Below are 18,307 nucleotides of genomic sequence, written 5' to 3' on the forward strand. Positions count from 1 at the left end.
CTATATGAAAAGACTTTCCTTTAAAAATATGTGAACTCAGCTTCTCAAGTATATTTAGATTGTGGTCAAGGTTCTTGAACAGCCCACAATAAAGATTTTTATAAAGATAAAAAGAGAAACTTTTATTTAAAGCTTGAGTAATGCTATCATGTATATTCCCATTTCATTTTTTTCTAAGATAATTGTACACACAGTTTCATACACAGTTCTCTAAAGTAAAATAACGTGTAAAGCAATTTTATTATGGCATATACCTCTTGACAAATATATATATAGAGAGAGAGGTTTGATATTTGACAAAATATATTTTTGGCAAAATGTTTTTTTCTTGATAATAACTTTCCAGTTCTCTAATATAATAGGTACTAAATATGAAAAAGACACCTGTATTAGTTTCCTGTTGCTGCTGTAACAAATTACCAGAAACTTAGTGAATTAAAACAACACAAGTTTATTTTCTTATATTTCTGGAGGTCGGAAGTTCAAAAATGGATCTTATAGGCTGAAAGCAAGGTGTCAGCAGGTTGGTGTTTATTCTGGAGACTCTGGAGAATAATCCGTTCCTTGCCTTTTACAGCTTCTAGAAACTACCTCCATGTTTTGGCTCATGGTTCTTTCCAGTAATGTTGTCCTTCTGACTCTGCTTCCCTCACCACATCTCCTTTTCTGACTCTGATCCCTCACCTCACTCTTATAAACAACTCTTGTGATTACATTGGACCTACCCAGATAATCCAGGATAATCTTCCCATCGCAAGATCCTTAACTTAATCACATCAGCAAAGTGTCATGTAAGGTAATATATTTGGAGGAAATGGACATCTTGGGTGATAGACAGTACTTTGCCAACCACAACACAACTGCTGTAGTATTTTCTATTTGTTGTGCATGTTGGCAGGTAGAATTTGAACACATACAGTGTGTAGTTCATGTTAAAGGAGGCAATATGAAAACCTTAAATATGGTGATGAAGAAAATTAACATGGAAATTCTTAAGGCTTTTTTGTACTTTTTGTGAAAAATGACATTGTTCTAGAAAAGGTACCATCTCACACAGAGTATATTGTAACCCTCTAATCTGTTAAGGTCATCATAAAAGTACCTTGCCAATATTTATACCTTTCAAAAGAGAAGTTCTTAAAATATTGATGTGAGATGTATCAGCAAAGAACTAGAATAATTTAGGAGAAGACTCTTTTTATTTGCAAACAGTATAATTGTGCTCTGAGCTGTTAGGTATCAATATTTCTGGAGTTGATGTATTAATAAAAAAATAATTAATGGGTGCTTACTATGTGCTAACTGCTGCATTATACCCTTTACATGCATTTTCTCATTGTGTGAGATACGCACTATTATGATTCCACTTCACCAACATAGAAACTGAGGTTTTAGAAAAGCAAGTGTTCTTGCCCATTATTGCACAAGTGGAACTGGCATTCTGCCTCAAGTCTGCTCACTATTAGGTGATGGGACAAGATGATTTCAGTTACCACTAAGTTTTCATCATAAAAGGCACTAATATTTCTGAACCACCCTGTACGTATTGTTTTAAATTTATCCTTCATACTACCCCTGGGAAAATTTACATTATATATCCCATCTTTCAGAGTAAGAACCCAAGGTCTAGTAACTTTATTTCAATCATGCTTCCATTTTTTAACTTTCTGAGTAGTAGCATATAATACATGAAAATAATTAAACTTCACATCAGACCTTTATATCAAAATGTGGTTTTTCTTTGAACCTATGATAGATACATTTTTATTTTGAAATTGACCACTTGTTATTCCGGAAAAAACACTGGCTTTGGAAAAAACATGAATTGGATCTGAGTTTGTATTTTGCAATTTTTTCTCTATGTGGAAAATAATTAACTTCCCAGAGCTTTAGATTCCCTATCTTTAAAACGGAGGAAACAATACAGGCCTCATGAGATTGTTATATAAGCTCTCAAAAACTAGGTTCCTTCTCTCATGGAGTATTATTTTTCTAACATTCTCAAAAGGCAGAACTCTTCCCCTTTCCCTGATTATTTTGCTTCTTATAAAGATATTCTAAAGCCTTTGGGATTGGGGATGGAGGAAACCACTTTTTCACTTATCGTGTTCAGTAAATCATTTCCCAAATACTGTTTTGTTCTTATTTATTTTTTAAACTATATTTTCAGTTGCTCTGAGCTAGACTAGTCATTATTCCACTGTAAATGATTCTTGAGCATTTTCACAATGAACGAATCGCAGTGGGATTCATTAGGAATTTTCAAGTTTACCACTTTTCCTTTCATTCTTTCTTTCTGCCCTCTGCAGAGATGCCAACATACTTAGTTTGCATAAAAAACCAAGATGCCTCTGGTTTGTTGAGCCCAGCACTGTGCAGAACATATGAAAAACCAACAATAAGTAACTTTTGTAATGCAGCTTTTTGCGATAATGAAGTTTCATGTTTTAATGAACCCAAGCCAGAGTAATAAAGGTCTCTTCTGACACCCAAGGCCAGCAGTAACTTGACTCTCTAGAGGTCAGGCTCTGACTGAACTTTGAGACAGGAAAGACACCACTAAACACAGTGTTTTTTGGAAACATTTTATTGAACTTCCAAACCCTTCTAGACACATTTACTTCATCTCCCACTTGCTTGGTGTGGAAAAGCAATTACTCTGTAGTGATAGTGCACTCAAATCTGTAAATAGTTATTACATTTCAATTAGAGCTGCATGAAACTCTATATGTTTTGTTTGGAGGGAATTAATGCAAATCTTTTTTGATGTTTCAATTCACAAGGGGTCCTACCCAACACATTTGGCTCTGAGCAACACTCAGACCCATTCAAACATCAAAGACTGTTTTTTCAGCATAAAGCATTTGGCCTGGGGTTAAATTCTCCTAAAGTATCGGTCTGTATTCAAACTCCCAAGTCTTCTGGCTACACTAAAAGTTTTGACAAGAGAAGTCAATTTAGACTGACTTTCTAGTATGAAAGAAAAAATTCTGGTAAATCTTTTGCTATAAAACATGTACTTGATCACACTTATGGTCTTGGCCGAATGCCCATAAGTCACTGAAACATAAACAAAAATGTTTCATTATTGTTAACAAGGAAACTAATATTTATTAAATACCTATGATGTTCCAGTCACTTTTCTTGGATTATCTCTTTAAATTTTTCCATCAACACTGTGAAGTAGGTATCACATACCACTGTTCTCCAGATGGGAAAATTTAAAGTCAGATTAAGAAACTTGCCCAGATCTGCTAGGTAGTTGGTGGTGCTGGGAACAAACCCAGATTTCTTTGTCTCCAAAGTCCTTGATAATTCTTTTGTCTCCCACTGTGCAGAGAATTGGAGAATATGCTTACAGTTCATCTGTCTTTTTTGTCTTTTTTTTTCCATTGCCCATGATTTCTCTCAAATGCCTTTCAGAGTAGCTTGGTTGGTTTGTCCACGCTTCGTATTAGTAACACTGATTCTCTTTGAAAATTTTATGTTTCTCGAGGAAAAATGCAAGCAACAAAGTCAGTGATGAAGGAATAATTCTCCACACTCTCAAAATGTGTTACATATGGTGGTGGGGAAGGGACAGCAAGACCTCAAGCAGAATTTACTGAGGGGGACTTCACACTTCCATCACTTACCATGAAAGATAACATATGGACTGAACATTTATTCCAAGCAACAGATTTGTTTCTAGTTACTCTCCAGCAGTTGAATAAAAAAGAAAAAGAAAGAAAAAAAAAAAACTCTTTTAACACTCATCTGAAAATACTCCCAAATGAGAGAAATATAGTTGATCTTTTTTCAGACTACAGAATTAAATTTTTAAAAATTAATTTTTAAAAATTGAACAATTTGAATAATAATGATTCAATTTAAATGCATTTATTGAGCTACTATCCTCATGCATCTACCTTCCTGTTGGAGATAACATGTTGCCTCTTTTCAAACGTTTAGGTTCTTCTGGGGGAGGAAGGACATCCTTGCTATAATTGACTTACTGAACTTTTTTTCCTTTGGTACTGTTATTAAATTATTTATTTTTATTTATTTTAATTTTTATCTCATATGTAATCAGCCTTTTCAATATGATGATGAATATACAAATTTGTGTCAATAAATAGGGACACTTTTCTGTTTTCTATCATTTTGTTTGTGATCAATCATTTGCTTCATGTCACCCAAGTTATTGGTTAAATCTGGAAAGATAACTTTTGGCATTGCAAAATTCTTCAGGCTGAGAAAAAAAGGTGTTAGGAAAACAAAATTAAAAAGTTAAGTTTAAAATTGTTTCTGCCCTCCAGGCTCCTAACATATAAAAGTATTAACAACATATGTCTAGGTTAGATTTTTAAACCACAGGAGAGTTAAGTAGGAAGAGCCTCTTCAAAATATTGTGCTTTGAAAATAGAAAGCAAAAGAAAATGAAAGAGAAAGCCTTGCCTTCAAAAAATACACATATGAACTTTTCTCATGCATTCAGGCAAAACAATCTTATAAACAGACCCTATTCTGTTCCTGGACCTTTCTTTGTCAGCCGTCACTTCTTTGAAAGCTAACACCTTCAAGAAGCAGTCTCTGACAAACTCATTCCTTCTCCCCTTTAAGACTTTCTCCTTTTTTTAATCATTGTCAGGGTGCATACCTGAGGTTCTATCTTGCTTTGTACTTGCTCCTTTAAATAGCTATTTATCTGACCTTCTGAAGAAAGAAATTTCTTTTGGGAATTCTTTCAGTGAGGCTGATCATAGGAAAAAAGTTGATAAAATGTATACCTTTACAGTCTGAAAAGACAAACAAAACAAAGTAGGTTTAGAATGAATGTGAAATTATCATCAAATTCTGTTGTTAAGAAAAATAAAAGAAATGTTCTTTTAAACAGCAGAAATGGGGGAAGATAAAAATTACATTTTTAGGATACAAATAAATTTAGAGTTGAAGAATCCAGTGTGGATTTTCAAGTGCTGGTAAATATTTTGGAAACATTCCCTGATCTTGACATTGCTATTTTTCCAAGAAAACCAGCCTTCCTATGCCATATCTTTGCTTCCCTGAGACTAGATCAGGGCTCTGATCCTCTGTGCTATGCTCAGTCTTAGAAGATGTCTTAGTTTACTGGAGGCTCAGATTTTCTCCAGCCTCATTTCATCTTACATCATGCAAATCATATATAAACATTCCAAACATATAGACAATCTAACATGTCCAAAGTTGAACTTCTGATCTTCCACCCTAAAATAGAAAAACTCAGTTTTCCACATTCCTGAGTAGGGAAAAGCCCAGTTCTTCCCTACTACGACTTTCTTCCCTGTGAGTCTCTTTTACCATTCACTCAGAACCCTTCCCTTCCAACACTCTGGTCACCAAATGTGGAAGTTTTTTTTCCCCCACAACAAGCAATTCTCTGTGATGCCAGCTGAGTGTCCTACAAGTTAACTCAATTCTGACACTGTCAACCTGCAAATGGCCTCAGGTCCCGCAAGTTAAGTGTTCAGTCCCACACGAGACCCCATACCACTGCATACACCTAAGACACCAGTCGCCAGTCCAGGTTATTACCTGTGCTTCTGACCCAATGGCCGCACATCAGAAGTTCCCATGACCCCCTCCTCAGGTAGGATTAATTTGCCAGGGTGGCTCACAAAACCCAGGGGAACACTTACTTTTGTTTACCAGTTTATTAAAGGATGTGACAAAGGATACAGATGAAGAGACACTTAGGGCAAAGTCTGGCAGGATCCTGAGCACAGGAGCTTCTGTGCCATGGAGTTGGGGGTGTGTCACCCTCCTAGTGTGCATGCCTGGAAGCTCCCCAAACCTCATACTATTGGGATCTTATGGAGGCTTCCTCATGTAGGCATGATCTATTTTTAACCCCTCTAGTGTCTCTCCCCTCTCTGGAGGACGGGGGTGATACTGAAAATTCCAAGCTTCTAATCATGGTTTGGTCTTCCTGGTGACCAGTCCCCATCCAGGAGCCATCCAGAAGCCCATTCAGAGTCACCTCGTTAGAACAAAAGGTGCTCCTCATGTTCTTATCACTTAGGAAATTACAAGTGTTTTAGGACCTCTGTGCCAGTAACCAGCGGCAGAGACCAATGCATGTATTTTCTATTATCTCACACACCCTACACTTCTTCCCACACTGAAATGGCAACTTCCTCTTTCCAGCCACTCATACTAAAATATTGGGAGTCCTGACTGACTCCTCTCTTTCATTCATACTACTTATGCAATGACTAAGAAAATTCTCTTGGCTCAACTTGTAAATATCACTAATATCTGACAATCTTTCACCATCTCCATGCAGATCCAAGCCATGACTGAGTCTCACTGGGCCACCCTCTAACTGTACTCCCAGCTTCTACCTTTGTTGCTACTATTTTCCCTACAGTAGACAGAGTGGTCGTTTTGAAATGTAAGTAAGTCATATAATGTCACTCCTCAGCTCAAAACATTCTAAAGTCTCCCATCCCATTCAGAGGAAAGGACAAAGCTCCTATAATGGCCTAACAAGTTCTATATGACCTATGCTTTCATGCCACAACACCCTCTCCTATTCCACTGCTTTCCTATGCTCATTTGGCTCAAGTCAAAGTGACGTTCTATATGTTCTTCAAACACAACATGCACAGTTCTGGTTCAGGGCCTTTGAATTGACTTTTGGAAGCCTGGAATGTACTTTACCCATAAATGCACGTAGACCTCATGGCTCCCGTAAGTCTTTGATCAATTGTCACCTCATCAGAGAAGCCCATGCCCATCACCCTGTTTAAAAGTTCAACCTCTTCTCATCCCCTTTCTTGCTTTATTTCTCCATATCACTTTCAAATAAACTATAGAATTTACTTATTTTCTTGTATTTTTCATTTGTTTTTCTTCCACACTGGCTAAGGAGCTCCATGAAAATAGACCTTTTTATCTATTTTGTTCACCATTGTATCCCAGCATCTAGAATTGATCCTGGTACATCATAATAATAATATTTGTTGAAATGGTGAATGAAAAATTGCAGTGCTATACACTTGGTGAAGGAAATCTCTTGGTGTATCCCATCCAAATATCCAAATCCTTGTGAAAGCAAAAATTTAAGCTAAAAACTATTTTAAAGGCCACAGTAGTTCCACTATCAAGACTCAACTCATTAAATATACATCTTATTTCTCTATTGCTATGATGGAAATAAGGGGAGGAAAACAAAATAGGAAGGAAAAATAAGGAGAGAAAGATTGAAAGAGGGACATATAAAGGGAGAGTACATAGGTAGCTATTTAGGCTGATTTAAAGAAAAGGAGATATGATTTGGAGTCCACCAACCTGACTTCTAGTTTGGGCTCTTTTTCCTCCTTGTTCTCATTTACTTGGAATCTATTACTTTTCTTGTAAAAACAAGGCTAATAAAACCTACTTCACAGAGTTGCAGTTAGGACAAAATGAAATGAGGGATATAAAATGCCTCGTATGGTGCGTGACACATGGAAGACACTCAAAAATAAAAGCTAAGCTGGTTCAACGTATACACTTACATTTCCTGGCTCTGTCTGCAGAGAGAGCCTAGAAGCAGTGACACCCCAGAACCAATGAGCACAACTAATGCTCAGGTCCTGGTTTCTAAATATCATTCTCCAATAGAATGAACCAGAGTTCCTTGGAGGAAAATAAATAATTCTAGGGCTGAGGCAGGGAAATTTCAGGATAAGACTGGAATATTTTGTGATACCAAAAGGTAAGAAAGTAGGTAAAAAGAGACAGGGGTGGGAGTGGGAGTGAGGAGACCATGCAGAAAGGATATTGGCCTTTACATGATGCAGCCCCTTTACATGCCTTGTCTGCAATCTCAAGAGAGACCCTGAGACAGCTAAGCTATGCTGGAATCTTGGCCCAAAGAAACTTTGAAAAAATAAATGCTATTGTCTTAAGTCACTAAGCTATGGGGTAATTGTCATGTGGCAATAGAAGGAGGTTAGAATCAATGCCATTTAAATACACCAAGAACAACTTTGACAGGACATGCCTTTAGCAGGAAAGATTAGCGATAAGGGTGGACTTCTCTCTGCTGGTGATCTTTTGGTTGCTGCTATTTTGTCTCTTTGTTCTTTGTAGTCATCAAAATATCAGGTGTACCTTTCTGGGAAAATTTTTCAGGAGCCACAAACTTGAAGTTTCTCCACTGAGAATGTGAGCGGAAAGAGTATAGATTTGAAATTAAAGATTCTGGCTTCTGCTTTGCCACTTCCAGACATATGGTTTGAGAGAATTTGAAACTCTTCTAAGTGTTTTCACTTGTAAAATGAAAGGGTAATGCAGATGCTGTTTCAGCTTCCTGGAGCTTCCTAAGGTCTTGGAACTTTTTTTTTTTTTTTTAACAAGGTAGAATCTTTTATTTTTTTTTATATTTAACATACATATATATTAAAAGCATAATAATGCAATGAACACCCATGAATTTACCACCCAACTAAAAAACGTAGGAGATTATTAACACTGGTGAATTTCTTATGAGATGGATTGTTTCCCGAATCAGTAGATTCATGCTTTTCATTAACATTTGTTCAATGGCATTTGCATTTCCTCTGCTCTCCCTGTTTTTTCTTTTTTCTCACTTTGGTTTCCACTTTTCTTTTTTTTGTTGTTGTTAGTTTCTAACAAAGTGAATCAGCTATACATATACATATATCCCCATATCTCCTACCTCTTGCCTCTCCCTCCCACACTCGCTATCCCACCCCTCTAGGTGGTCACAAAGCACCAAGCTGATCTCCCTGTGCTATGAAGCTGCTTCCAACTAGCTATCTATTTTACATTTGGAAGTGTATATATGTCCATGCCACTCTCTCACTTCATCCCAGCTTACCCTTCCCCTCCCCATGTCCTCAAGTCCATTCTCTCTGTCTGCATCTTTATTCCTGTCCTACCCCTATATTCTTCAGAACCTTTTTTTTTTTTTTTAGATTCCATATATGTTAGCATATGGTATTCGTTTTTCTCTTTCTGACTTACTTCACTCTGTATGACAGACTCTAGGTCCATCCACCTCACTACAAATAACTCAGCTTCGTTTCTTTTTATGGCTGAGTAATATTCCGTTGTATATACGTGCCACATCTTCTCTATACGTTCGTCTGTTGATGGACACGTAGGTTGCTTCCATGTCCTGGCTATGGTAAATAGAGCTGCAATGAATATTTTGGTACATGACTCTTTTTGAATTATGGTTTCTCAGGGTATATGCCCAGTAGTGGGATTGCTGGGTCTGCTGGGTCGTATGGTAGGTCTATTTTTAGTTTTTTAAGGAACCTCCATACTGTTCTCCATGGTGGCTGTATCAGTTTACATTCCCACTAACAGTGCAAGAGATTCCCTTTTCTCCACACCCTCTCCAGCAATTATTGTTTGTACATTTTTTGATGGTGGCCATTCTGACCAGTGTGAGGTGATACCTCATTGTAGTTTTGATTTGCCTTTCTCTAATGATTAGTGATGTTGAGCATCCTTTCATGTGTCTATTGGCAATCTGTATATCTTCTTTGGAGAAATGTCTCTTTAGGGCTTCTGCCCATTTTTGGATTGGGTTCTTTGTTTTTTTGATATTGAGCTGTATAAGCTGCTTGTAAATTTTGGAGATTAATCTTTGTCAGTTGTTTCATTTGCAAATATTTTCTCCCATTCTGAGGGTTCTCATCTGGTTTTTGTTTTCATTTGCTGTGCATAAGCTTTTAAGTTTCATTAGGTCACATTTGTTTATTTTTGTTTTTATTTCCATTCCTCTAGGAGGTGGGTCAAAGAGGATCCTGCTGTGGTTTATTTCATACAGTGTTCTGCCTATGTTTCCCTCTAAAAGTTTTATAGTGTCTGGCCTTACATTTAGGTCTTTAATCCATTTTGAGTTTATTTTTGTGTATGGTGTTAGGGAGTGTTCTAATTTCATTCTTCTACTCGTAGCTGTCCAGTTTTCCCAGCGCCACTTATTGAAGAGGCTGTATTTTCTCCATTGTATACTCTTGCCTCCTTTATCAAAAATAAGGTGACCATATGTGTGTTGGTTTATCTCTGGGCTTTCTATCCTGTTCCATTGATCTATATTTCTGTTTTTGTGTCAGTACCATACTGTCTTGATTACTGTAGCTTTGTAGTATAGTCTGAAGTCTGGGAGACTGATTCCTCCAGCTCCGTTTTTCTTTCTCAAGATTGCTTTGGCTATTCAGGGTCTTTTGTGTTTCCATACACACTGTGAAATTTTTTGTTCTAGTTCAGTGAAAAATGCATCGGTAGTTTGATAGGGATTGCATTGAATCTGTAAATTGCTTTCGGTAGTAGAGTAATTTTTACAATGTTGATTCTTCCAATCCAAGCACATGGTACATCTCTCCATCTGTTTGTATCATCTTTAATTTCTTTCATTAGTGTCTTACAAGTCTTTTATCTCTGTAGGCAGGTTCATTCCTAGGTATTTTATTCTTTTTGTTGCAGTGGTAAATGGGAGTGTTTCCTTAATTTCTCTTTCAGATTTGTCATCATTAGTGTATAGGAGTGCAAGAGATATCTGTTCATTAATTTTGTATCATGCTACTTTACCAAATTCTTTGATTAGCTCCAGTAGCTTTCTGGTGGCATTTTTAGGATTCTCTATGTATAGTATCATGTCATCTGCAAACAGTGACAACTTTACTTTTCCAATTTGGATTCCTTTTATTTCTTTTTCTTTCTGATTGCTGTGGCTAAAACTTCCAAAACTATGTTGAATAATAGTGGTAGGAGTGGACAACCGTGTCTTGTTCCTGATCTTAGTGGAAACAGTTTCAGTTTTTCACCCTTGAGAATGATGCTGGCTGGGGTTTGTCATATATGACCTTTATTATGTTGAGGTAAGTTCCCTCTATGCCTACTTTCTGGAGGATTTCTCTCATATATGGGTGTTAAATTTTGTTGAAAGCTTTTTCTGCTTCTGTTGAGATTATCATATGGTTTTTATCCTTCAGTTTGTTAATATGGTGCATCACATTCATTGATTTGCATATATTGAAGAATCCTTGCATTCCTGAGATAAGCCATACTTAATCATGGTGTATGATCCTTTTAATGTGCTGTTGGATTCTGTTTGCTAGTATTTTCTTGTGGATATTTTTATCTATGTTCATCAGTGATATTGGCCTTTAGTTTTCTTTTCTTGTGACATCTTTGACTGGTTTTAGTATCAGGGTGATAGTGCTCTCATAGAATGAGTTTGGGAGTGTTCCTCCCTCTGCTATATTTTGGAAGAGCTTGAGAAGGAAGTTTGAGAAGGGTAAGTATTAGCTCTTCTGTAAATGTTTGATAGAATTCTCCTGTGAAGCCATCTGGTCCTGGGGTTTTGTTTGTTGGAAGATTTTTAATCACAGGCTGAATTTCAGTGCTAGTGATTGGTCTGTTTATATTTTCTATTTCTTCCTGGTTCAGTGTCAGAAGGTTGTGCTTTTCTAAGAATTTGTCCATTTCTTCCAGGTTGTCCATTTTATTGGCATATAGCTGCTTATAGTAATCTCTCATGATCCTTTGTATTTCTGCAGTGTCAGTTGTTACTTCTCCTTTTTCATTTCTAAGTGTATTGATTTGAGTTTTCTCCCTTTTTTTCTTGATGAGTCTGGCTAATTGTTTATCAATTTGGTTTATCTTCTCAAAGAACCAGCTTTTAGTTTTATTGATCTTTGCTATTGTTTCCTTCCTTTCTTTTTCATTTATTTCTGATCTGATCTTTATGATTTCTTTCCTTCTGCTAACTTTGGGGATTTTTTGTTCTTCTGTCTGTAATTGCTTTAGGTGTAAGTTTTGGTTGTTTATTTGAGATGTTTCTTGTTTTTTGAGGTAGGATTGTATTGCTATAGACTTCCCTCTTAGAACCCCTTTTGCTGCATCCCATAGGCTTTGGGTTTTCGTGTTTTCATTGTCATTTGTTTCTAAGTATTTTTTGATTTCTTCTTTGATTTCTTCAGAGATCTCTTAGTTATTTAGTAGTGTATTGTTTAGCCTCCATGTGTTTGTACTTTTTACAGATTTTTTCCTGTAATGGCTATTTAGTCTCATAGCGTTGTGGTCGGAAAAGATGCTTGATACGATTTCAATTTTCTTAAATTTACCAGGGATTGATTTGGTAAATTTCATAGATAGATCATACCCAAGATATGATGTCTCCTGGAGAATGTTCCATGAGCACTTGAGAAGAAATTGTATTCTGTTGTTTTGGGTGGAATGTCCTATAAATATCAGTTAAGTCCATCTTGTATAATGTGTCATTTGAAGCTTGTGTTTCCTTATTTATTTTCATTTTGGATGATCTGTCCATTGGTGAAAGTGGGGTGTTAAAGTCCCCTAGTATGATTGTGTTACTGTCGATTTCCCCTTTTATGGCTGTTAACATTTGCCTTATGTATTGAGGTGCTCCTATGTTGGGTGCATAAATATTTACAGTTGCTATTTTTTCTTCTTGGATTGATCCCTTAATCATTATGTAGTGTCCTTCTTTGTCTCTTGTAATAGTCTTTATTTTAAAGTCTATTTTGTCTGATATGAGAATTGCTACTCCAGCTTTCTTTTGATTTCCATTTGCATGGAATATCTTTTTCCATTCCCTCACTTTCAGTCTGTATGTGTCCCTAGGTCTGAAGTGGGTCTCTTGTGGACAGCATATATATGGGTCTTATTTTTGTATCCATTCAGCCAGTGTATGTCTTTTGGTTGGAGTATTTAATCCATTTGCATTTAAGGTAGTTATTGATATGTATGTTTCTATTACCATTTTCTTCACTGTTTTGGGTTTGTTATTGCAGGTCTTTTCCTTCTCTTGTGCTTCTTGCCTAGAGAAGTTCCTTTAGCATTTGTAGTAAAGCTGGTTTGGTGGTGCTGAATTCTCTTAGCTTTTGCTTGTCTGTAAAGGTTTTAATTTTTCCTTCGAATCTGAATGAGATCCTCACTGGTAGAGTAATCTTGGTTGTAGGTTTTTCCCTTTCATCACTTTAAATATGTCCTGCCACTCCCTTCTGGCTTGCAGAGTTTCTGCTGAAAGATCAGCTGTTAATCTTATGGGCATTCCCTTGTATGTTATTTGTTGTTTTCTCCTTGCTGCTTTCAATAGTTTTTCTTTGTATTTAGTTTTTGATAGTTTGATTAATATGTATCTTGACGTGTTTCTCCTTGGATTTATCCTGTATGTGACTCTCTGCACTTCCTGGACTTGACTAACTATTTCCTTTCCCATATTAGGGAAGTTTTCAACTCTAATCCCTTCAAATATTTTCTCAGTCCCTTTCTTTTTCTCTTCTTCTTCTGGGACCCCTTTAATTCGAATGTTGGTGCATTTAATGTTGTCCCAGAGGTCTCTGAGACTGTCCTCAATTCTTTTCATTCTTTTTCTTTATTGTTCTCTGCAGTAGTTATTTCCTCTATTTTATCTTCCAGGTCACTTATCCGTTCTTCTGCCTCAGTTATTCTGCTATTGATTCCTTCTAGAGAATTTTTAATTTCATGTGTTGTGTTGTTCATCATTGTTTGTTTGCTCTTTCATTCTTCTAAGTCCTCATTAAATGTTGCTTGTATTTTCTCCATTCTATTTCCAACGTTTTGGATCATCTTTACTCTCATTATCCTGAATTCTTTTTCAGGTAGACTGCCTATTTCCTCTTCATTTGTTTGTTCTGGTGGGTTTTACCTTGCCCCTTCATCTGTTGTGTGTTTCTCTGTCTTCTCATTTTGCTTAACTTACTGTGTTTGGGGTCTCCGTTTCACAGGATGCAGGTTCATAGTTCCCGTTGTTTTTGGGGTCTGTCCCCAGTGGCTAAGGTTGGTTCAGTGGGTTGTGTAGGCTTCCTGGTGGAGTGGACCGGTGCCTGTGTTCTGGTGGATGAGGCTGGATCTTTTCTTTCTGGTGGGCAGGACCACGTCCAGTGGTTGTTTTGGGGTGTCTGTGACCTTATTATGATTTTAGGCAGCCTCTCTGCTAATGGGTGGGATTGTGTTCCTCTCTTGCTAGTTTGGCATAGGGTGTCCAGTACTGTAGGTTGTTGGTCGTTGAGTGGAGCTGGCTCTTAGCATTGAGACGGAGCTCTCTGGGAGAGCTTTCGCCATTTGATATTACATGGAGCCGGGAGGTCTCTGGTGGACCAATGTCGTGAACTCGGCCCTCCCACCTCAGAGGCACAGGCCTCACGCCTGGCTGGAGCGCGAAGACCATGTCAGCCACACGACTTGGAAGAAAAGGGAGAAAGAAAGGGGGGGGAGGGAGGGAGGAAAGAAATGAAAGTTATTAAAGTAAAAAAATTTTTTAATTATTAAAAGTAAAAAAAATTAAAAAGTAAAAAAAAAATCCAAAAAAGAAAGAAGAGAGCATCCAAACCAAAAAACAAATCCACCAGTGATAGCAAGCACTAAAAACTATACAAAAATAAATAAATAAGTGGACAGACAGAATCCTAGGACCAATGGTAAAAGCAAAGCTATACACATACTCACAAAAAGAGAAAAAGGAAAAAAATATATATATCTATATATATAAAAAAAAGGGAGAGAGCAACCAAATCAACTCTAAATACGAAACTAAGGTAAATGTAAAACCAGAAACCAGTCAGTCGCATACAGCAAACCCCAAGTCTACAGTTGCTTCCAAAGTCCACCACTCGATTTTGGGATGATTCGTTGTCTATTCAGGTATTCCACAGATGCAGGGTACATCAAGTTGATTATGGAGATTTAATCCACTGCTCCTGAGGCTGCTGGGAGAGATTTCCCTTTCTATTCTTTGTTCTCACAACTCCTGGGGTTCAGCTTTGGATTTGGCCCTGCCTCTGCATGTAGGTTGCCTGAGGGCATCTGTTCCCCTGCCCGAACAGGCCGGGGTTAAAGTAGCAGGTGATTAGGGGGGCTGTGGCTCACTCAGGCCCGGCAGAGGGAGGGGTGCTGAATGCGGGCAGAGCCTGTGGTGGCAGAGGCCGGCCTGACGTTGCTCCAGCCTGAGGCCCGCCGTGCGTTCTCCCTGGGAAGTTGTCCCTGGATCCCGGGACCCTGGCAGTGGCGGGCTACACAGCCTTCCCGGAGGGGATGTGTGGATAGTGACCTGTGCTCGCACACAGGCTTCTTGGTGGCGGCACCAGCAGCCTTAGCGTCTCATGCCTGTCTCTGGGGCCCGCGCTGTTAGCCGCGGCTCGCGACCATCTCTGGAGTTCCTTTAAGCAGCGCTCTTAATCCCCTCTCCTTGCACACCAAGAAACAAAGAGGGAAGAAAAAGTCTCTTGCCTCTTCGGCAGGTCCAGACTTTTCCCCGGACTCCCTCCCGGCTAGCCGTGGTGCAGTAGCTCCCTTCAGGCTGTGTTCACGCCGCCAACCCCAGTCCTCTCCCTGCGCTCTGACCAAAGCCCGAGCCTCGGCTCCCAGCCCTCGCCCGCCCCGGCGAGTGAGCAGACACGCCTCTAGGTCTGGTGAGTGCCGGTCGGCCCTGATTCTCTGTGCGGGAATCTCCCCGCTTTGCCCTCTGCACCCCTGTGGCTGCGCTCTCCTCCGCGGCACCAAAGCTTCCCCTCCTCCGCCACCCGCAGTCTCCGCCTGCGAGGGGGCTTCTAGTGTGTGGAAACCTTTCCTCCTTCACAGCTCCCTCCCACTGGTGCAGGTCCCGTCCCTATTCTTTTGTCTCTGTTTTTTCTTGTTTCTTTTGCCCTACCCGGGTACGTGGGGGGTTTCTTGCCTTTTGGGAAGTCTGAGGTCTTCTGCCAGCGTTCAGTAGGTGTTCTGTAGGAGTTGTTCCACGTGTAGATGTATTTCTGATGTATTTGTGGGGAGGAAGGTGATCTCCCTTCCGCCATCTTGAACGTCTCGTCAGAACTATTTTAGAAAATAAAAGTGCCATGTTGCATCTTTCAAATGAGATGTTAAGCTCACTAAATTCAGATAAAAAATGTGATTGTCCCATAATATTCATTTATCAAACACAATTCTCAGGAAACAGGCATAACCACAGAGCTACCAAATATGTAAATAGCATAAACCTATCTGTGGTGGCTGCAAAACCAAACCTTTGTCTCACTGAACTGCCTCCGTTTTGTGACACTGAGGTTCCATATTTTATCCTAAGTAATTTTTCCTAGAATTGATATTTTAAAATTGGGAAGCAATTTAGCATGTTGCATTGCCCTGCTCTATTAGCCAGGCCAACATTAATGACACATCTTAATAGTATAATGGGCAGTTGGGCATCTAAACTTTACCCTGCCATGGATCATTTTTGGCAGCTGTGCTTTTTATTCATCAGTCTGATTGAAACCGCTTTCGTGACAGAAGCAAAGATCGTCTTCTTTGTTCAAAATTCCCATAAAAGGCAAAATGGAAGTCTTTGCAGACAGACTGGCGTGCCTAAGTAAATTTATTTTCCTAGGCTTCTAGCCACAACAGTGAGCAAACAAATGTCTTTACCTACATCTTTAAGTATACCATAGGCTAGCGCATTTATAGGATTAAATAATGCTCTTTACTTTGACTTCTTCCTTGTCTGTTTTAAATCATTGCCCAAACTTGCATTTTTAAATGTTAACCTTATAATTCTTAACCTTTAGCCCTGGGCTATTTGAGCAGTCTATGACTGTGTGTGTGTTTGTCTGTGTCTGTGTGTGTACACGTACACTGTCTGTGATGTTGGGGGAGGAGGAGGACTGGGCTTTCTTTTTAATCCTCTTTCTTTATAGGGAGCAGACCTCAAAGGGTTTCCTTTCCTAGCTTCTTAACTTCTCTTCCAAGCATAATGATTCTAGACAGACCAAACGACTGACCAGTGATCCATCGTGTTTTTAATCATTTACAGTCTGATTCCTACAAGGTGGTGCCTGATATTTGGTTTTGAAGAATGCTTTCCTGAAGAATACATTCAACCCAGAATTTCTGAGTAATAAATTACCTGTGCTGGGGGGCTCTTGACAGCTTGTATTATTTTGCCCTCGTGGAAAATAATGGATGATTTGGAACAATGCTCCCTTTTGAATTAAAATATAAAAGGTTAGAGTTTTAGAGCTCAAGATAATAAGTAGACCCTCAACAAACAGACTGGACCCAAATCTCCCCCAGAGAGCAAAGATTTGAGGGGTGAAAACATCGGGGAGAGGAGATAAAAACATAAGCATTTGTACATGACTTGTTTTTTTTCAGGGCTGGGAAAATCTTTTTGTATCCTGCACTGTCCCAGATGCTCAGTCAACTATATAGTTATAGTTATACTAACATGAGGCAGAGCAAAGCTTTGTGCAAATATTATGATCATCCTGACTTACCCAGGAGAAATCCGGTCTCCAGTTTGGCTAGTGAGCCAACCTCTTTCTTATCCCCAACTGGGAGGTGGGGGAGTGGAGGGCAGGGGTCTTGCAATTGTTGGCACTGTGGATAGATCACAAGGGAAACTGAATTTTAGCTGAATATGCATCTGTTTACACAATGGTACAAATTAATCATCATATATTAAATTATAACGCTATTATTTAAATGCTTGTAGAAGAAAGGAACAAATGTTTTCATATGTAAGTGCATATGAACCTCCTATAGATAGTCCCCAGAGCAGAGAATAATCCCAAAGTAATGATGTGACTTAGAAATGGAAATATCTTTTCCTATATATATATAAAATGTTGTAAGCAGTGGTCAGGTTTCCAGCCTAAACAAAAGTGATCTGAATTTCTAGTTTATTTAAACTAGAGTTTTAAAATTTAAGATAAGAGTTAAGATCACTGTCCAAGAGGCAATATACCACATGAGTTAAGAATCAGAGTGCTCGCTTTGGCAGCACATATACTAAAATTGGAACGATACAGAGAAGATTAGCCTGGCCCCTGCACAAGGATGACACACAAATTCGTGAAGCGTTCCATATTTAAAAAAAAAAAAAAGAGAGAATCAGAGATACCCACTTTTGAGTCTGGGCCCCCCCGCCCACTGGTAGTGTCACTTTGGGGAGGTTTTGTGACCTCTCTGAACCCAGTTTCCTAGTCTGTACATTACAGGGATCAGCAAACTAGGACCTCTGGGACAAATGTGGCTTGCCATCTGTTTTGGCTCAACTTGCAAGCTAATTTTTTAAATCTTTAAGTATTAAAATCAAAGAAAGAAGAGTGTTTCGTGACATACAAACATAGTATGAAATTTAAATTTCATGATCCATAAATAAAGCTTTATTGGAAGATAGCCATGCTCATTTGTTTACGTGTGGTCTGCTTTCTATGCTGCTTTCTTGTGACCAGACAGAAAGTTACAATAGGGACTGCATGGCCCACAGAGCCTAAGGTAATTAATCTGTGGCCCTTTACTGAAAACA

At 38.5% G+C, this 18,307-nt stretch overlaps 1 non-coding gene across 1 annotated transcript; it reads left to right on the forward strand.

Moving 5' to 3' along the window:
* The first annotated feature begins 17,763 nt into the window (after positions 1 to 17,763).
* On the forward strand, positions 17,764 to 17,870 carry LOC114886296. The gene has a single exon (XR_003791302.1). It is a non-coding gene; the product is annotated as a U6 spliceosomal RNA (small nuclear RNA).
* The last annotated feature ends 437 nt before the right edge of the window (positions 17,871 to 18,307 follow it).

The sequence above is a fragment of the Monodon monoceros genome, unplaced genomic scaffold (assembly GCF_005190385.1).
Source record: "Monodon monoceros isolate NGI ecotype Baffin Bay Population unplaced genomic scaffold, NGI_Narwhal_1 Super_Scaffold_6, whole genome shotgun sequence".
Lineage (NCBI taxonomy): Eukaryota > Metazoa > Chordata > Mammalia > Artiodactyla > Monodontidae > Monodon > Monodon monoceros.